Raw genomic sequence first — 22,780 nt, 5'->3', positions numbered from 1 at the left:
ACTGGACAACCTCCACACACACACACACACACACACACATAGTGCTTTTCTTTTGGTTTGCTGCTGCATTGAAACTGGAATAAACACTGTGATGTGTGCATGCGCTCATCACACTGACCTCAACAAACATCATTCATTCAAACACAGCCACAAATCACAACACTTTCAATACTTTCCATGAATAACAGGAAAACACTGTGTAGTGGTCAGTAGAGGCAGGACAACACAAGTCCATCCACACAAGTCTGTTTATACAAGTATTTCCACTCAATCACACAATTATCTGACTAATATTTGATAAACCCACAGATTTTCTTTTTGTTTCAACAATGTGTGTGGTATACAGTCTCAAATAGCACATGATACATTAATTCATCTATCTGTAGGAGTGGACAAATTTCCAACATGAAATATGATGCATTTTCAAAAAAAAACAAATAAATAAATGGTAGAAAGAAACGGCACTTTTGGAATATATTTGATGCCAGCTTTGGATAATAAATGTAAAGACCAGCACTTTGTGTTTAATCTTCTTGTGTTTAATCATATGTGCAATTTTATTCTAAAGCATAAATCATGAAGCAAATCTACAGAAGCTTGTTTCTGCCACAAAATGAGAAAATACATTATAAATCCCGAGTTTGTTTCTTCAGCATTTGTACTTTTCTTCTCAGAATTGAGGAAAAGTCAGATTTGTGAAATAAGACTTTTTTTTTTTTCTGTGGCAGAAATGAGCTTCCACAAAAAAAAATTATTTTAATTACGATTGGTATTTTCTCCACAAGAGACGATCCAGACGCCACGGTCTATGAAACAAAGTTTTATTTTTTCTTATTTTACACATATCTGTACATAAGCATCTCCCTCAAATAAAGAATCTGAATACAATAGAATGAAAATGATATGAACACACTTATTCAGAGGCGTCTGTTCTGAAATACTGTCCAAACATTCAACAGCTAAATCACGGCTCGTCTTCTTCTTTCCTTGAGCTGTTTTTACACCGCTTCATGTTCTGACGGTTATAGTTTAGTGGCGAACGTAAAGGACTGAGACGGATCCGGAGGCCTGCGTTTAGTGTGTGAGGACGTGAGCGGTCACAGAAGCAAAGGAAAGGTGTCTGTCTGTGCTGATGTGCGGCTTCATTTGGACAGCGTCTTCTCCGCCAGGTGCTTCTGCTGGCTCTGAGCGTGCCTGAGGGACACAGACATGAGCGTCTGATTAGGCGTAACTTCAGTCCACTTTAGACACTCTACTGAGTTCTAGATCCAACTGCATGTACAGTAGAGTATTAGTAGACTGCTAGGGTAGGGTTAGTAGAATAACCTTGTTAACATGCACTTGCAAAGTGACCTAGTCTCTCAGTACAATGTTCGGTAACACTTTATTTTAAGGTGCCCTTGTAACACATGCTGCATGTACTTACTATTATAATAACAATAAACTATGCATAACTACATGCAAGTGACCCTAAGGCCAATAATAAGATTACTCAGTACTTAAATGTATAATTACACTGTAACAAGGACACTTTAAGTGTAACCGAATGTCCATCAAAATAAAGTGCTAGCAGATATTAAGCAGTCTATTAATACTGTAATGACTGCCGGTTAACATGGAGTTATAAAGTTACTCATAGTTAGTAGAATGTCTAAAGTTCACTATCACAACAACGTGTAGACAGCAGTTTTGTTACTTGAAATAAACAAATTGATATATATATACATTTAATTTATCTTTATGTTCTAAATAACTAAAACTTAAATAAAAATGAATAAAAACTACATCAACATTAAAAAATACTAATAAAATGCTAACACTTTTGTTTTAAGGATCAATTTTTAATGTTAACTAGTTGCTTATTAGCATGCATATTACTGGCATATTGGCTGTTTATTAGCACTTATAAAGCACATATTAATGCCTTATTCTGCATGAGCAGATTTTAGTTCTCCTAACCCTTAAAACCAATAACCAAACTTAACAACTACCTTGCTAATTTTTTATAAAAAAAAAAAAAAGCAAATCAGGAGTTTATTGTGGTAAAAGTCATATTTAATAGTTAGGTAATAATGCGAATTGGACCTTAAAATAAAGTGTGACTGAAAAAATGACAAAAACACACAACTAAATGACGAAAACCTTTCACTAAAAGCAGACAATGTGATAATACAGTCTGATTAAAAACTATAACAGCATGTCGATGGCGCTGTGAAAACATGTTCTCATTCCGTCACTGGCTCCCTTGTAAAGTACTTCAAGTTTCTTTAGGGGAATTTGTGCTTTGCTGGAGTATTCCTGAAACTCAAGGCTTGTACTTTTACTCCATTCCCGGTCTGTTTGTCATGGTGTGGTCACCTGGTCAAGTCCTCGATGTCCACCAGCATGGCGTCCTGCTCCATGTGAAGCTCGTCCCTCATCAGCAGCAGCTGCACCAGCTCCTCGTTCAGACCTGAGCATCACACAGACACACGTCTCTGAGCTCCGCACACACACACACACACACTCCGGAGCGTATACATGCAGTGCATGAGGTGTTTACCCTCGATCTGAGAGTGCAGGTCGTTGACGATGACCTGGAGCTGTCCCAGCGTCATGTCTCTGAGATCCGTGGGCTTCAGACTCCTCTTCATCAGACACTCGCTGATGTGCGGCATGTGAGGAAGCTGCCCACACACACACACACACACACACACACACACAGAAATCATGTGAGTGATCATATACAGCCTGAAGCAGTCATCAGGTGATCAGGATCCAGCGTAAAGCTGAGAGACAGGAATATGTCAGGTCTAATCTATTAGTACAGTGCTTTTCTGAACACACACCCTTTCACAGCCTTTGGATCTTTGGCTCTAGTGTATTTCTAGTGTCGTCTAGCTCAAGTATTTAAATATTGGTTGTTTTGCTCTGTTTAGAGATGGTCAGTACTTTTTAAAAAGGCATAAATGAAAATATGACTTGAAGATCTGGGGCTGGAGGAAGTAGTTCAGGGATTCAGATAAAGTTTGGTTTTGCTCTAAGCACGAGTAACTGATTCTCAGAAAGCGTTCATGAAATAATGGAGGAATTTAGAGGATGGAAACAATTCTCAGAAATAAAATGTCAGTCGGTTATTCAGATGATCATCTTTACATTAATAACACCACTGACCAATCAGAGTCAGTTATTCCAGGGAACCGTGGGTTATTATCTATCATAATTACAGGGTTATCATAATGACGTCTGTCTGGGCAGCGGACATGAAGAGTACTGAACAAAAATAAGCATGAACAGCAGATCTGTTCACAGAAACTAAAGCAGGTTTTTCACATTACAAATAGCAGTATCACACTGGTAATTCTTCAGGTAAACCACCCATCTGAAGTTCCCATGAGGACGCGCTTCATTCTGACACGCTGCAGTTTTACTTTCACATCAGTTCACTTGCTTTGACCTTCTTCCTATTCTAAGGTTTTTTCCCCATTTTAGACAGATATGAGCGCCGTAAGACAATAATGAGCTGGGTTTATACACTAGAAGGTGAGGTGATTCTGTAGCCAATGAAGTGAGGGTAACATGAATGCTTCTGTGTCACTGTAATACTCAGATGAATCCTGCTCTAAAGTCAGCTACAGTAACCCAGATGTGAAGGGTTAAACACACGAGTCCCATCAATAAAAGACAAAGAGAGCTCACACTCGCTAGAAGCTTACTAGAGAGGAAAAAATCTGGAAAAAAAAAAAAATAGATATACAGTAGGATACAGGTTGTTGCGAGTTTTAAAGATTTAGTATCAATACATTATTAAAAAAAAAATAATCCCAGATTTACTCTCATATGCAGGATGCTGGAGGCGACCATGATGCTATTTCTTTTAATTAATATTCTGTAATATTATAGGTTTGCCTGCACTGATATCACGAGATGAAAAGCAAACTTGAACTGATCTGAATAATAATAACACTATTACTTCCTGTAACGCTGCATATAATGCAGCTGAAGGTGAATGTGTTTCATAATTAATGAATTTTGCAACACTGTTATTTTCCTGGTTGTTTCTAGAAACCTGCTTTGAAATAATCAGTATTGTATAAAGCACTATAAAAAAAGAACGTGACGACTAGAAGTGGTTCAAGTGTGTTCAGGTCTCGAAGTTTCAATAAATAAATTTATATCTATCTATATCTATATCTAAATCTATATATAAATATCTATCTATCTATATATCTATATCTATATCTATATATAAATATCTATCTATCTATCTATCTATATATCTATATATAAATATATATATATATATAAGAATCAAATGCTTGAACAGAGGTGTGTGTGGATGTATGATAAAATCGGATTTTCCTGCTGTCTCAATCCCAAAGTCTACTACAGTTTTGGACAAAAAAGTACTATAGACTCCATGTGACGGTGACGTGTGTGAAAGTTTTCAAGTTATGACTGATAAGAGGTGTGTTTAAATGAGAGTTGCATGTCGTTGCATCAGCTGTGCATTCACATCTACAGGCACTGGACCAGTAATGCAGTGTGAGTCTGATCCCTAGCATCCGGACAGGAGCTGTGGATGAGTAACAGCTCTGATGTGAGGTGGTGCTGTACAGCAAATATAATCGCTCCGCACGGTCTAAACTCATTGCACTGGCTGTGTAACACGTGGAAGATGTCTCCCCTGCAGGCTGAGAGGAGATGATCTAACAGAGGCTGTGACAGCAGAGGTCAGGTTTGCTCTCGTGTGCAGCAGTGCTGTGAGAGTTTCGCTGTCCGTCTCTCGTGTGGGTCTCTGATGCTGCGGGAGAATTTCCCTGCGAGCGTACCCCTGCGGCGTGAGCCTGACGTGAGCCGCGCTCGCTCTTCATCGCTTCACTCAGCGCTGGAGGAAGAGCCGAGAGCAGCTGCTTCCTGCGGTGTGTCACAGTTTCAGTTCAGCGGTGGAGCGGAGGCGTTCTCAATGCAGGCCACGCATGACGTCTCTTCTTCTACTGGAACTCTGCTTATATCACCATTACTGCTTTGATTGTATTTCTATATATAAACTGACCAAAAACACGTCACCTATAGTGTGACATGATAATATTCCATCTGACACCATAGACTACACATTCAACCCTAAAACATAAAGACATTCTATGTTTTTATGGCTTTTGCATCTGAAACTCTTTATAAATAAATAAATATATATATATATATATATATATATATATATATATATATATATATATTATATATATATATATATAATATGTGTATATATATATATATATATATATATATATATATATTATATACACAGCTGTTCAAAAGTTTGGGGTCAATAAGATTTTTAATGTTTTTTAGAGAAGTCTCTTATGCTCAAAAAAATATACACTGCCATTCAAAAGTTTGGGGTCAATAAGATTTTTAAGGTTTTTTAAAGAAGATTCTTATGCTCATCAAGGCTACATCTTTTTGATAAGAAATACAGAAAAAAATTTAATTTTGTGAAATATAATTGCAATTTAAAATAATAGTTTTCTATTTAATATACTTTACAATATATTTTATTTCTGTGATCAAAGCTGAATTTTTCAGCATCATTGCTCCAGATCCTTCAGAAATCACTCTAATATGCTGATTCATTATCACTGCTTAGTATTTTTTGGGACTTGTGATAGTATTTTCAGGATTCTTTGATAAATAAAAAGTAAAAAAAGTTGTGTTACAATATACACTACTATTCTTTTTTTTTGCTTTGATTTTGGTCAGTATTTATTTATTTTTTTAAGAAATGGAATACTTAAATGGATAAAAAGTGACAGTAAAGACGCGTTGTTTACAAAATATTTTAGTATTTTGAATAAATGCTGTTCTTTTTAACTTTTTATTCAACACAGAAGCAAAGAAAAAAGTATCACAAGATCCAAAAAAAATATTAAGCAGCACAGTTTCAACACTGATATACTGATAATAAATCAGCATTAGAATGAAGACTGGAGTAATGGCTGATGAAAATGCAGCACTGCGTCACAGAAATAAATTATATAAAGCATATTAAAATAAGACACCAATATTATAAACTGCAACAATATTTCACATTATTACTGTTTTTTGATCATATAAATACAACCTTGATGAGCATAAGAAAAAAAACCTTACTGATCCCAAACTTTTGCGTGGCAGTGTACATTAATAGAATATAGTATTGTATATAAGTGTGAAATAAATATAATGATTTAGACACCTAATTGCATGTCAATGTACAATTAAATGAAAAAGTAATATAGTTGCAATTTATATTAATTAAATGCAATTAGCTGCTTGAGTAGGACTTCAGTACATCTTTATATGTAATTTCATAATTGAAAGTACTGCTAAATGTACTGACAAGCATTTATGATAAACTAAAATATACTTTAATGTCATTTCTATTGAAACTTTGTATGTCATGAACTTCAACATATTTTTAATGTGTAATGATGGAGTTTTTAGTAAATTAAAACATATGAATTTGAAATGTAATATGTACTTTACAAGTACTTTACATGTTCTTTAGTATATCAGAATGACAAAAGATTATTAAAATACAACGATTTAAAATGTACTTTAAAGCAAAACCTTTAATTTGACATTATTACTAAGGTCACTTTTTAAATGTGCATTGAGAAACAGTCCCTCTTTAAGTCACTTAAGTGGTCTTTTATTTCATTAATATTATATTATCTGCAGTGACAGTTTTTAAAAACATATTTTAATATGTGAAGTACACTACAAGTGCATATTCAATACAGCTAAGTGCCATTGTTTATAGTGCTAATGATGAGGTCTAGTCAGGATGATAACTACAGACCCTGTGTCAGCTGACTGAGAATCTGACCTAATCTGACTGACTGACAGTGTTGGGGAGTAACTAGCTACATATAACTCAATTATGTAATTTAATTACAAAATAAATGTAATCAGTTACAGTTACTGAGAAAAAAAAAAAAGTGTAATCAAATTACAGTTACTTATGAAATGTTGACGATTACAAAGAGGGTCATCTGATTGGTTTCTCTCATAAATTGCTGTGACTGCTCTAAAATATGAGACACCAATGTTTCAGAAGTTCAGGACACATATTTCAATAATTGTTTTATACCTATTTGATAGGTTTTATGTAAATACTTTATTTTTAAAATATTTTTTATTCCGTTTTTTCCCCCAAGCCATTGTTAGACGCCAGTGTTTCCTGTCATAGCTATGAAAAGATCTGATTAAAAAAAAAGCATCATAGCTATTAAACTACTTCTTTTTATGATTTTAAATCTGTATTTAACATCAGAATGATCTCGAAGCAAGTCTGATTTTATGGTGGCTGTGCTTAAATTATTATAATCTTAACTCAAATGATGAGGGATAGTGAAAGTCTGGCAGTAATCAGTGTTGTGTACTGTATTTATATATATATATACCCTGCCTGCTTTACATGTTTCAATATTATTAACAGTTGAAAACATTTAGAAAAGTAATCAAAAAGTAATTAAATGTAGTCAGTTACATTACTTTAATAAAGTAATCGAAATAGTTACACTACTGTTACTTTTTAAATAGGGTAGCTTGTGATCTGTAACCTATTATATTTTCCAAAGTAAGCTTCCCAACACTGCCTGACTGACGGAAGACTGATTTTTTTGTTTTTGAGCGATCGGCTCTGGTTAGCACTGGCTGGAGTTCAGAGTGAAGCACACATACCAGATCTGCCACAGGAGACTTCTTACGGTTCTGCTTCTCCACCTCCACCTGCATCTTGGCCATGGGTTTGGCCATCGCGAGAGCCAGCTTGGCCTCGGCCTGCAGCTTCTTCTGTCGCGCTGGAAAGTCCATGTCCTCCAGAGACTCCGAGTCATCCTCCGTGGTGTCTCTGTCCGAGTAGGACGAGCTCTGTTTGCTCTGAGGACAGATGGACAGAGAGAACAGAAGACAAATGTGACCCTAGAGCACAAAATCAGTCATTAAGTAGCATATGTATATTTGGTAGCAATAGCCCAAAATACATTGTTATGGGTCAAATTCTAGATTTTTCTTTTTGTATGCCAAAAATCATTAGGTATATTAAGTAAAGATCATGTTCCATGAAGATATTTTTGTACATTTCCCTACTGTAAATATATCAAAACTTAATATTTTTTTAGTAATATGCATGCTAAGAACTTCATTTGAACAACTTTTTTTTCAGTATATATATATATATGTATATATATATATGTATGTATATATATATATATATATACTATATATATATATATATATACACATATATATAAATTTTTTTTTTTTTTTTTTTTTGCACCCTCAGATTCCAGATTTTCAAAAAATTTGTATCTCAGCCAAATATTGTCCTCCTAACAAACCATACATCAGTGGAAAGCTTATTCATTCCGCTTTGTCAGGTGATGTATAAATCTCAATTTCAAGAAATTGACCCTTATGACTGGTTTTGTGGTCCATAGTCACAAACAGGTATTATACTGTTCTCCATCTGGAGCCCAGTGAATTTCAGCATACAGTGGAAATAATTTGATTGTGTACTAAACAGTACAGCATTTACAATATCAGCATAAAAAAACTCAAACCCTGATGATCCTGTTCTCCTGAATGATCTGAGATGATCCATACTTACTTTTGATAAGGACACTTTAAAAATATTCCGGCTTTATATTTTACAATCATGTACAGTTGTGATGACACACAAAATCTTTACTTGTTCACACAGTTTCTGAAAGCTGACACTCAAACAGCAGAAGCATACACCAAATCTGCAAAACCATACACTAATTCTCAGCCTTTGACTCAGTTTTCAATTTCATAAAACACTTTTTGCAAAACACAGCACACAATTCTCTATGTAACACACAAAAATCTAATAGGAATTAATATTATGGCAAAGGTGTTTGCAAATGTTTGTTTTTGAGATAAGTTTGTGATATTTTGAATGCAGTGCTTCATTTTGCAAGAGATGTGAGGCATTTTGCGTTTTGTGTGTGTGATTCTTGGACTTGTGTGTATACAGTAGTTTTTTAAAAAAAGAGGCAAAGTTTTGAAAAAAGTGTGTAAGCAGTTGAAAAACAACTGTAAAATCCTAAAGCTTTGTTTATTTCTACATTCCAGAGTTTTGACACAGTCTCTGATTTTGGGTCCACTGTAACACAGTGTTTGATGGATAATGAAGCCAGAGGTTTTCCGAGCGACGAAGGTCACTGCGAGTTCTCTGGTTCATGCAGTGTCCCCCAGCATACCTCAGCATAGGTCCAGGAGCGTCACCTCTGGCTGTGTCTAATCAACATGAGGGACACCGACAAGTTTGGTTCCTCAAGGTCCCTGTTTTCCAGACCGGCCTCTTCGGTGATGCAGTCAAGAACATGGCCCAGCAGTTCTCGGCTGTACAGTAGCACACCTTAGGTGATCCGACCTTCTCCCCCGGCGGGCAGCTGCTGCCTCAACTTGTCCACCAGCCACAACGCCCCAGCCTGCTCATCGCCGAGGGTGGCCCCCTGCATCCACCATACTCTCATGCCGCATCTGCAACAGCAGTCAGCCTTGAGCAAGCGGCGCCGTGGAGCTGGGCATAGGCATGCCACCCCACCAGTCCGGGCCCCGTCAAACCCTGATGGTGAGCAGAAGAGCAAGAGGCCCTGGGATGGGTGGCCAGGAGAGAGAGGGAACTGCTCTTTAGGGGATGGTGAATGCACCACTCCCTCCCACAGAGGAGGGCCAGGTGGAGAATCTGGTTTCCAAGAATCTCAACGCGAAAGCAGTTTTCTCTGTCTCTGGGTCCCAAGAAGGCATGGAGAGTCACGGACGGACCAACACCGGACCACACTCATCCTCCTCTTTCACCAGCAGGCAGCAGTTGGCGCTTTGAAAGCATCATCAAAGGCCCTACTCACGTACCCTCTGCCCAACTGTGGAACCAGGTAAGCCTTGCACCGCAAACTCAGACCCCACTTTGGTCCACCCAGGGACTGGGTCCCTGCGTTCCACCTTGCTGCCCCACTGTGAGTACGTCGGTGGTCCCGCTGGTCCAGCTTGCATGGTGTCCTGGTGCTTGGCTACCCAGATCGTCTTGCTGGCCCCTGCTGACCAACAGACTCAGCTATGCGATTCAGTCCTACTGATGAAGGATGTGTTAGAGCCGGTCCCTCCAGCTGCTATGAAGACAGGGTTTTACACCCACACAACATTTCCCAAGAAAAAAGGCGGTTTATTAACGACCTTTCATCAACAATCACTTAAAAAAACCCATCCACCCACCTACCACCCAACAAGATGATGACACAAAAACACATTCTTCGGTTGCATCCGTACCCAAGATTGATTTGCAGCGCTCGACCTGAAGGACGCGTACTTCCATGTGTCGATCCTTCTGCACAACATTCTCAACTACCAGACGGGCGGGTGCCATTACCCTGGTTTTTCAGGTACAGGATGTGCCCATTCAGGTTACGAGCTCACTCTACTAGAAGTATTACATCCCCTGGGCACTGGCTTGCGGCACCTCACTGGCAGATATTTGTAGAAACTGTGGACTGGGCGACCCACAACATGTTCGCTAGTTTCTTTAGCCTTTGTGTGGAGCCGGCATCCTCCTGTGTTCTCACCTCAAATGGGTAGAAGCACTGAGAAGCCCCGGCCTCGGGTTGGCTTGCTAAAACCACTCCAGAGTCCATATCGTAGACCCTGTCGAGCTCCTCTGTCCCCTCGGCAGCCAGACGTGGCGGAGCATCTGGTGCCAGGCCCCTCACTCGATGAATCCGTGAGAACTGGTAGAGGGCTGGATTCCATAATGTAGAGACCCAAGTGGATCCCATATGTGTAAAGTCCATGGTATAGCCTCAGATCCCTGTGTTGCCCAGGCAGACTTCCTGCTATTTTTCAAGAGGGTTAAAATCACCTCTAATCTTCTATATGCTCCTAGACGGATGTTCATATGTGTAAGTGCTTCCGAAACCATCCTTCGGGAAGGATGGGCTTCTGTAATGTTCCGGTTCCAAGTGGAACAGGCACGTTTTCCCAATGTTATCCAGTCTTACCGAGTGGGTAGTGCCATAGCAGCAGTTACTGGTCTTCTTGTGGTAAGCCCCTGGCCTATGCCAAAAAGAAGGAGTGCAGGAGGCTCCACAGGACACTGGAAGGGGAAGTATCCGTGGCACTTTGGTAGGGATACCAATTCGTCGGTAATCCGATGTAACATCGAGAGTGACTGACTGAAAGGGAACATCATGGTTATGTATGTAACCATCGTTCTCTGAAGGCCTTCGCCATGGCTGCTGTACCACTGCTGATCATGTTGGCAAAACACTCACATGCAATAGTGAGGGGGCTTTGATACTTTTTCCTATGCAATGACATTAGCCAATCACAACAGCAAAATGATCATATCTACACATATTTATCGGTTTCTTAGTGCAAAAAACTTTATTAACATTATAAGTACTAAGGTTGTGGAAAATAATAATTTTTCCATATATTTTGTTTGTTTGTTTGTTTTGTGCAAAAAACTTTATTATCATTATAAATAAACCTCAAGGAACATGTTTATGGGGTTTTTTTTCAACTGCTTAGACACATTTTCAAAACCTTGCCTCCTTTTTTTCAAAACTTTACACACAAGTCCCAGATAAGTGAGGTGAAGTGGTGGCCAAGTATGGTGTCCCATACTCGGAATTTATGCTCTGCATTTGACCCATCCAAGTGCCACATACACACACACAGCGTGAACACACGCCTGGAGCAGTGGGCAGCCAATGCTGCGGCGCCCAGGGAGCAGTTGGGGGTATGGTGCCTTGCTCAAGGGTCTCACCTCAGTCATGGTATTAAAGGTGGAGAGAGCGCTGGTTATTCACCACTCCCCACCTACAATCGCTGCCAGACCTGAGACTCGAACCCGTGACCTTTGGGTTACAAGTCTGACTCTCTATTCATTAGGCCATGACTGCCAACTCAAGGAACACACAAAATAAAAAATGCCTCACATCTCTTTCAAAATGAAGCACTAATTTAAAAAAATCACAGACACATCTCAAAAGCAAACATTTGCAAACACCTTTGTCACAATATTAATTCCTGTTAGATTTTTGTGTTACATAGAGAATTGCGTGCTGTGTTTTGCAAAAAGTGTTTTATGAAATTCAAAGGCTGAGAATTAGTGTATGGTTTTGCAGGTTTGGTGTGTGCTTCTGCTGTTTGAGTGTCAGCTTTCAGAAATTGTGTGACAAGTAAAGATTTTGTGTGTCAGCAGTTGAAAAACAAAACAAAACTATAAAATAATAATTATATAAAAAAAATCCATGTCATGACCCTTTTAAAAACACTGTGCTTGCAGATAATTAGTTTTTGTTTAGTTTTCCCCCTTTTGCCTGCCTGAGTTCCCTTAATAGTTTCCAATAGTTTTTGATGTATTAATTCCAACATGTGTTCTGTTTCTCCCTGATTACCATGTAATATTAATATAAAATTAATGAAATAAAAGGTCACTTAAGTGACTTAAAGTGTGTGTGTGTGTGTGTGTGTGAGAGAGAGAGGGATAGAGAGAGAGAGTGTGAGTGTGTGTGAGTGTGTGTGCATGTGAGTGTGTGTGTGCGTGTGTGTGTGTGAGAGAGAGAGAGAGAGAGAGTGTGAGAGAGAGAGAAAAACAGCTTTAGTGTGTGTGAGTGTGTGTGCATGTGAGTGTGTGTGTGCGTGTGTGTGTGTGAGAGAGAGAGATAGAGAGAGAGTGTGTGTGTATTTGTGTGTGTGTGTGCATGTGAGTGTGTGTGTGTGCGTGTGTGTGTGTGTGTGAGTGTGTGTGTGTGTGTGTGTGTGTGTGTGAAAGTGGGAGTGTGTGTGTATGCGTGTGTGTGAGTGTGTGTGTGAGTGTATGTGTTGTGTGTGTATGTGTATGTGTGTGTGTGAGTGTATGTGTATGTTTGTGTATGTGTGTGTGTGTGTGTGTGTGTGTGTGTGTGTGTGTGTTGTATGCGTGTGTGTGTGTGGTGGGAGAGACTGATGCGGTGCATGTGTAGGGGGGATCTACACATGCCAGTGTGTTGTAATGATTGGGCAGATGAATGATCATTGCACAGGGTCAGTGTAGGTGGGGTCATTTCTCTGGCCTATGACCCTCTCTGACTCAGCCTCTCTGTCTGCTGGGAAGCCAAGGCTTGGAAACAACATCCCCAATTTAGGGGCATTCTGGATGGGGCTGTCTCAAAATACTGCTTGGTGTGTGACCTCTGTTAGAGGAAACAGCAGAGGTGTGTGTGTCTCTGTGTGTGTACCATGGGGAGACAGCGGTGTGTCCAGCTTGCTGGTCTCTGTCCGTGCTGTCTGTCGTCTGCATCACTGTCTTTGTCGCTGCCGCTGTCATTGACGAAGCAGATCTGCAGGTTCATTCCGCTCTGGAGCCTGTGAGGATATGCAGTGCTGTTAAAAAAAAACTTCAGCCCAAAAACTCACTCCGTTTAATCATTACTAATGCAGAATGATGATATTTTAAATCACTCTGGGAATGTCTGTTTTATGTTTACGCTCTTGTGTACAGTACTTTGGTTGATTTTTATGGTTTTGGAGGTGCTGTATAAATAAAACAGCGTTGATTTGAGAAAAGCACAAAGTGAGAGCACTGGAATACCCGCGGTGACATCAGCAGCAATATCGCCTGAAAGTCACACAAAGCAGTGAAACGCGCAGGAAAAGGAACTGCTGAAGCATCAGAAAACTCGACTTGAGGATCCAGCTGAACGTTGCTAGAGCGCTTCACTTTAAGACTCTGTGTGCTTTGCAACTGCTTGCAATTAAAGACATTTAAAATTGGATTTTTGTTATTGTGTTTAAGCAATAAAATGGCATGAAACATAAAAATGTAAGGAATTGAAAATGTCTGATTGCAGATTTAGTCTAAATGGCTGAAATTAAAACTTTTTTTTTTCTACAAAGAATTGAATACAATTCCACAAAGTCAGAATATTGACTGACTAGATTACTGTTTATGAACTATGAAAAATCACTCTCTCCTTAAAGCAGATGAACATTTTAACTGACAGATAAACATTTAACTTACTAACAGATATCGCCATAATTCACCAGTTTATTCATCACATTTAATGGAGAGCGGTGTTTTGAATGACAGGTGTTCTGAAGTGTTGTTTTAATATGCATAATGGATGAAGCCAGGTCAAATTCTCATTTGATTCTGCTGACACGTTAAAGGTTTTTACAGAGGGGATTTTGCATTTCTCTTTTTATCACTCCACAAAATCACAAACAGCCAGGGAAAAAAACAGGAAAAAGAACAACAAAAACAACAACACAAAAACACATTGATTTAAAATGCTGTATAAAATCAATGTGAAAGATTTATGAACAACCATAAAACCCTTCAGAACACAGATAGAAATAAAACTGCTGCTGAAGCGGAGAAAAAACTAGAAAAAACTCATTTAGAAAAAAACTGTACAATAATTGACCTCCACAGATAATAAAATCAGCTAAATGATATTTACAGGGAAAAGCCTTTAGAAAATAAATAGGAATAAAACAGTAAAGTTTGGTGTGTGCACGTGCTGCTGAAGTGAAGAAACAAACTCGTCTTGTGAAAACAGCCTTGGAAGATATGTATTATGATTAAAGTCAGGTGCAGGTAGAGCAATATGGATGCTGAAGATGTTAAAAGAAGACAAGTTATGGAAGCAGAACAGCCCAAAATCTCAAAAGTGAGCAGTGCATGAAAAACAATTTTGCCTGTAGTGTCCCGTCTTAAAGATCATGGGATTCCCTCACGGCTCTAGCAGAAGTAAGGTAGATCTAGAGCAGAATGATGATGGTCACAGTGTTCATGTTTTACTGTAATGACGACACTGTGTCAACATGACAGAGAAATGACAAGAGAAGTGCTCATCCCGGCCATGTGAAACTGAAAGTGTGAGCAGCAAGGAATCAGGTTAAAGTTGTGTGTGTGTGTTTGAGAGAAGGAGCTTCTTCCCTTTTGGGAAGAGTGTGTGTGTGTGTGGGGTGCGGAGCTGGAGGGGGAAAGCCCTTCATGTTCATAGAGAGAGTGTTTTGAAAGCTCGGCTTCACCACAACAAACACAGGAACGTGACGCTGTTTCACTATCTGAGCCCCCAGCTCCGCTCTCATGCTTGTGGTCAGGGAAAGTTGAAGAAAAGGCCCGTGTCCCTGTGCTCCGTCTGTGTGTATACATACAGCCACAAAAACAAAATCTATTCAGACCCCTTCAACATTTCTCACATTATATCACGGTTTCTTCACTATAGTTTAGAAAATGGTAATAAAAATACGACAAGAAACTCCATCTTGATAATGTCAGATCACTTTGATAGAAAGTTTATGTAATGAATTACAATCAACCAAAAATAATTCAGCTGTTAATGTAAGTACACAATTAGATAAAACCAATCGTTTTGTTCTGTCTGTGGTGTAAAAAGGTCACATTAGCAAAAAAAAAAAAAAAAAAAAAAAAAAGGAAAAAAAGAAAAACCCCTTCAGCAAACACATGCTCAGGTCAAAGTGTCTGAATAATTTCTGATCCTAAATTTGTATCAGTTTTACTGTTAGTGCACTGTATGAAGAATTTTTGGGTAAAATATTTCATAGTTTACTTGATTTTGCTATCCTCACTAACATAAATGAACTATAGTGTCCTGCCATATATGTATGTGTGGTGTGTGTGTGGTGTGTATACACTTGCCTGGTTTTATTATTGCACTTTATCTTTTTGTGCCTGTAGATTTCAGATACAGTATATATGTTTTAAATTTTTCTGTCTCTCTAACATGCACTGATCTTTACAGCTGTACTCCTCTGTATATATTCTGAAGGCATTTACTGAGGTTTGCTCATATATTATTCACATTGATTTATAACAACATATTAAAGTTTTTTCTTTTCTTTTTCCGTGCTTTGACAGTATTTTCTGAGTTTTAAGAAGATAAAAAGTTCCAAATTTCCCTCGGTAAAAACCTTTAACTCCAATTCGTCACCAAAATCACTTAAGAATTTTTAACCCTTGTTTTATCCATTAAGCATATTTAAACACTTCAGAACACGTGTAATTCAAAACAATTATTTTAATCAACTGTGATTTACAATAATAAACTGGCCAAGTATGGTTATAAAAATCTATTAGTTAAAATGTTATTTAATTTATATATATATACATGGTAATCTAATAATAATAATAGTTTTTTTCAGCAAGTTTATTCAGCAAGGATGCATTAAAACTGACAAAAGTGCTTTTTTCTTTCTTTTTTTCTTTCAGGGATAAATGCCGCATTTTAGAACTTTCTGTTCATCTGTGAATCCTTGAAAAAATAAAATGATGTGACACTGAAGACTGGAGTAATGATGCTGAAATAACTGTGTTCAACAGTGATAATAATCAGAAATGTTTCTTGAGCAGCAAATCATCATATTAGAATGATTTCTGAAGATCATGTGACACTGAAGACTGGAGTAATGATGCTGAAAATACAGCTGCACATCACAGAAATATATTACACTTTAACAGAGATTCACACAGAAAACAGCTGTTTTAAATTATAATAATATTTCACTGTTTTAAATGTATTTTTGATTCAATAAATGCAGCCTTTGCTGAGCAGAAGAGACTTCATTCATAAATATTTAAAAATCTAAATGACCTGAAATGTGTGAACTCTAGTGTTTACGCACATATGAAGTGCAGAACATGATTTCTCTGTGTTTATGATTTCTCCGTTACTGACCGTGAGGACAGGCTGGGTTTGCCGCTCTTGCTGCAGCTGCTGTAGATTCCCGGCCCATCGTCGAAGAAAAGTCAAAAAATGCCCAGCGCCAGCTTCTGCCGGATGGACTCCCGCTCATTCTTCTGGGCCTGAGACAGAAACACAGGAGGACGAGCTGAAGACGTGCACACAGAGAACAGCAGGTGGCAGCAGCGAGACACGAAGAGCATGAAACAACACACCACACACCACACACACACACACACACACACACAAACACACACCACACACACACACACACACCTCTCTCTCTGACACACACACACACTCCTCTCTCTCACACACACACACACACACACTCTCTCTCTCTCTCTCACACACACACCACACACACACTCTCTCTCTCTCTCTCACACACACACACTTCCTCTCACACACACACACTCCCTCACACACTCACACACACACACACACACCACACACACACACACTCTCTCTCTTTCTTTTCTCTCACACACACACACCACACACATACATACAAACATTATTTGTGTTTACTCCCTGTCTTCTTGTTCCTCCCAGTAGGCAAGCGTGACACATGCAGTATATTTTTTGAAAATATTTACATGTATATACATTTTTACATTATATTTTATATTTATATATAAATATAGTTTATATATAAAAACATAGCATATTTTTCTTAAATATATACATGCATGTGTTTGTATTCATATACACATAATAAATATACACAGTACAAACAAGTTATGTACATAAAAACTTTTATTTTGGATGCAATTAATCTCGATTAATCGTTTGACAGCACTAATTTAAAAATATTTGTAATTACACATTTATAAAGATTAGGATGAATTTTGTAAATTTAAAATATATTACCTTTAAATGTATTTACTGAATAACAAAATTTCAAATGAGAATCATGTGCTTTGGTATGTTAATCAACAGTGTACTTCTTTAAAACACGACAAAATATTATTTTAAAATGACTTAAATGTACTTTACAATGAATTTTTTTATATTGACATTATTATAAAGTGCACTTTTTAAAAGTAAATTGAGAAACAGTCATGAAAGTGTCTCTCTTTAGGGTCATTTCATTAATATTACATTATCTGCAGTACAGTTTTTTTTTTTTAAGATTTGAAGTACACTACAAGTGCACACTCAGTACAGTTAAGCCACAATTGTTTTTTCAGCGGGGGTCACTGAAGACTCAGTAAATCACATCTGTATGGATGTCTGCACATGCTTCTTTAGAGGTTATGTGTTAAATCAATGTTTATGTTCACTGAAATTAGTGGAACAAGCTAATTAAACCTGCCTGTCTACATACTATAAACTGTATACTGTGATCAAGTTACCAAAAAAGATCTGTCACTAAAACAGACACAATCAGTTCTGCTGTGCTGTGACACACACACACACACACACACACACACACACACACACACACACACCACACACACACACCACACACACACCACACACACACACACACACACACAGACTCATCACAGAGTCTGACTTCATCCTCTGTGAGTCACAGTAGCACAGCGAGCCGCTGGAGAGCCAGAGCTTCATCAAGACTCCGTGTGTGAGGGACAATATCTGTCAGATATACAAACACAAGCACATTCTGACATCACCCCGTCTAACATCACTGAGCGGTGAAACGAGACACACTTACATCAGCTCAAACCCTGCAGCACATCGTCACGCCACTGAATTACTGATCCTTTATACAGACAATCTAGAAAGATGGAAATGTTCTGGAAAGCTCTGTAGAGTTCAGCTGTTATTGTGAATATGCAGACATAAGTATTGACAATAGGAGTGTGTCACATGTATTTTCATAACTGTTGTTTTTATGATGTGTGATGTGATGGTATTGAGCATATCACTCGCTTTGCACAAACAATCACAGGCCTTCATCAGCTTATTAGCTAACGGTTATTAAAATGCAGTTAGAATGACCGCACATTAAAAATGTAATACATGAGAGCATAAATGCCCTGATGGGTTTTTGACTTATATTTCTATATGATATATATATTTAGCAGCATCACATGAGCAGGAGTGCTGAGTAGCAGAACCACTACAAATGTGATATTGTGAGTTACAGTTTAAGCACAATATTGTCTGTTTTTGCTCAATTTTGCAAATGAAACACACAGCAGCGTTTAGTTCATGAACGAATCTGTGTTTCTGAACGAATCAGTTGAATGAATGATTCAGTGACTCACTCATTAAGACAGCGACTTACTGCCACCCACTGGAGCATTTCGTTTCTTATTAAAAGTATCATTTCATTTTTTTTAATAAAAAATTTTAACAATCAAATATTCAAAAATTTATTTTTAGTACATGAATATCAGCATTATTTATGCAACTGTAATTGCAGTGTAAAATGGCATCTCTGAGCTGCATGAAACAGAAATACATGTAAAAAGCCACTTTAGATGGCAGCTTCTGTGTCTGCAGTGCAAAAGATGGATTTTAACGTGGTTTGAATTGAACAGCCCAATATGTGTTATTATTCTGACTGATTAAATGTATTTGGACACAAAGGTTGCATACATTTAATTGGAAAACTGCTCTTATAAAGTTAAACCAGGTAGACACAGGTTTATTTCTCTCTCTCTTTGCTCTTTTCCTGTTCGTAATACTGTAACAGTGACACAACAGATCTCACTCCAGCAGATCACGCAGGTACAGTCACATAATACCGTTTTCACAAGATGCACTGCTCGTATGATTTGACCTCAATTACCTTTTCAAATGGTTTTCTGTATACATGCATTCTATGTATTTCTATTCTCACATCTAAAAATGTATATGTATGAAAGTATTTTTATTTCCATGTTGGTGTGTTTCTGTGAGAGTGTTTTGTCAAAACTACACATTTCTGAGACTTAATGGAGCTGAACAGACCACACCACACAACAACCATCACCATCAATAGAAATACAGAAACAGACATTAGAAAAGAACACAAAATATTTCTAGAAATAAAATTCTGGAAATAAATTTAGCTTAACATGGGCAGTGTTGTGTCATGCACACACAGATACATTTATGAGTAAATAATGGAGAGAGAGGTTTATTATTATTTTAATTTGTTTCTGCATGTGAGAGAGACAGAGCAAGTGTGTGTGTGTGTGTGTGTGTGTGTGTGTGTGTGTGTGTGTGTGTGTGTGTGGTGTGAGGCAGAGACACAATGACAGGCCGGCACCAGTCGTCTCCATGCAGGTGGTTGCCTGGATACCGGTCTACTCGAGGGCCCCTGGAGGATTGGGCCCCGTCCCCATACACACACATTATTTCCTCACCTGCACATCTTCAGCTCTCCTGCTGTCATATTTCTGCTCTCTGATTTCTAAGCGTCTGTGATGCTGTTTCTGTGCTCTCCATGCACACACACTGTTTCAGGTCTGATTCCTCTCTTTCTCATTTCCTTCCTCTCTGTCTGCTTCATCTTCAGTGTGTGTTGTGTGCATATGCTCATGCTGTCAGCGCCGTGTGCTGTGTGTGTTATTCCTGTGTCACGCTGCTCTCTGCTGGCCTGCACATAAACACTCTTTCCTCGTTTTCATCGTTTTGCACATAAATCCTAGTTAAACTATCACTCCCAGCTCTACAGATGTGTTAATAACCGTCACTCACTGTTATTCAAGCCCATGACACCTGTCCACCTTTGTTATAGTAAAAATAATTTTGGTGGGCTCAATGTTACAGGGTTGAAGAATATAGTTTACATTCAATATACTAGCATCTGAGTTCTTGTAAGATTGTTGTAATGTTTTTAATAAAGTCTCTTCTGCTCATCAAGGCTGCATTCTATTTGATCAAAAATACTGTAAAACAGTGAAATATTATTAGAATGTAAAACAGCACATGATCTTCAGAAATCATTCTAATATGATGATCTTCTGCTCAAGAAACATTTAGCTGTATTTTCAGCATCATTACTCCAGTCTTCAGTGTCACATGATCTTCAGAAATCATTCTAATATGATGATCTGCTGCTCAAGAAACATTTCTGATTATTATCAATGTTGAAAACAGTTGTGCTGCACAATATTTTTGTGGAAACCGTGATATATTTTGTATTTCAGGATTCACAGATGAACATCAAAAGAACACCATTTATTGGAAATAGAATTAAATGTCTTTACTGTCACTTTTGATCAACTGAATGCATTCTTGACTAATAAAACATTAATTTCAATAATAAATTAAGTTATTAAAGCATTAATTTAAATAAATGTCTTTACTCCACATGAATTGTCTCACACTCTTTTATCTTCTCTTTTAAATCTCTTGTTCTCTCTCAAACTCTTCCTGATGTTGTTCCTTCCTAAAACAAATGTCTATAAATGTGTTTCCTCTGGGGGGTCTGTGGGAAGTGTCGACCATCCTGTTACACATCTCTCTCTCTCTCTCTCTCCTCTCCTCTCTCTCTCCAATCTCTCAGGTCCTCTCTTGTACCTCCAGATAAATGCACCACACACCAGAAGAAAATCCAAGTGGTTCACTAGGTTTAAACACAGATCAGGAAAAAACACTTCCCGAAGCATACATGACACGAGTCTGAGATATTGTACTCATCCTCCTCCCAGTATAAGCAGTAAAAAACTCTTCTAATGTGACCACAGATTTTAAAAAGAAATAAGCCGGAGAGTTACAACAGAATAAAAGCGCAATCAGAGGAACAGACAGCGACACAGCGACGATTAAAAATTAATAGATCTGCTCTTGCATAGAGCCCTTCAAATCGCATCAATATCATAATGCAGTAAACATTTCTTATGACCTGTGACTATATCCACGATATACCATGAGCTCAGGCACCTTTAATGACTTTATCTTTAATGGCTTTAATGACTGATGCAAGTGATTAACTGAAGACAGTGATGTGGAGTGTGTGTGTGTTTGTTTGATGTGTTATTGCATTAAATGGGGCGCTTCTCTTGAGGTTATGAGATGTAACGCACACACACACACACACACACACACACACACACACACACACACACACACACCCCCCTCTCGCTTACACACTCGGTCACCTGAACATGTTCATACATCCTCACGGTAAAGCACTGACACTGACTCATGACGTGTAAAACCAGCACATCTCACAATCATGCCGTGATTTCATCTTGGAAAATCAGATTTCTGTGGCCTTTTCTCCAGAGAAACATCTAAGCAATCGCCTTCAGCAAAAGATCAGATTCTAGAGAAAGATCCTTCCCCCCGTGATGGTCTTGTCATCTGATCCTACCTGATAGGAGCAGCTGTCCTGGTGCACCATCTCTCACTGCATCCTCTAGATCCACACGAGAAACACAGGAGAGTCCCACCCGACCACACGTCTGTATCCACAGCCTCTGCACACGGAGAGGAGGGGATACGAGGGAACCGAGGGTGGGGCTCCGGGAGGGCTTACTCAGCACCAGCCAATCAGAGCGCGGCACACGCGGACGGGGGCGGGGTCAGAGACCAGAGAAGGGGAGGAGTGACTATTCAGAGCGGAGCGGGGAGGAGATGTCCGCACGGATCGAGAGAGGGAGGGAGGGATGAAAGGAAAGAGTGAAGAAAAGCAGTGGGAGAGAATCGCTGCAAAGAAAAGAGGCTTTCTGTGGCACATTCCTGCAGCTAAAGAATTCCTGAGACAGAGCACTGCTATTCAACTCCTCACACATTCTTCACTGCACAGACAGACAAGTTGACACACACACACACACACACACACACACACACACACAAAGAACGTGTATAAGCAAATGTTTAACTTCTGCAAAACAGGTGTCATTTGGGTCCTTCATTTGCATATGTGTAAGACAATTACTTTAACAGTGAGCAGCTGATTGGCAACTGTTACTATGTGTCAACTCACACTTCTCTAAACACATCCAGTTTGTTTGTAAATGATTTGTCTTTCTGCATGAGGGATTCTGTTTTTGGCCTGCGCCTGCTTGCATCTACAAACCACAAAACATGAAAACCAATTCTTTAGATTTTTTTTTTTTAAGATAATAGAT

General features: G+C 38.5%; 1 pseudogene; it reads right to left on the bottom strand.

Annotated features, from left to right (window-relative positions):
- Positions 1 to 804: 804 nt before the first annotated feature.
- Positions 805 to 22,098, bottom strand: LOC109063942 (annotated as a pseudogene).
- Between the last annotated feature and the right edge of the window lie 682 nt (positions 22,099 to 22,780).

Source organism: Cyprinus carpio, chromosome B15, assembly GCF_018340385.1.
Source record: "Cyprinus carpio isolate SPL01 chromosome B15, ASM1834038v1, whole genome shotgun sequence".
In the NCBI taxonomy this organism is placed as follows: Eukaryota; Metazoa; Chordata; class Actinopteri; order Cypriniformes; family Cyprinidae; genus Cyprinus; species Cyprinus carpio.
This window is presented reverse-complemented; position numbering and strand designations above follow the sequence as displayed.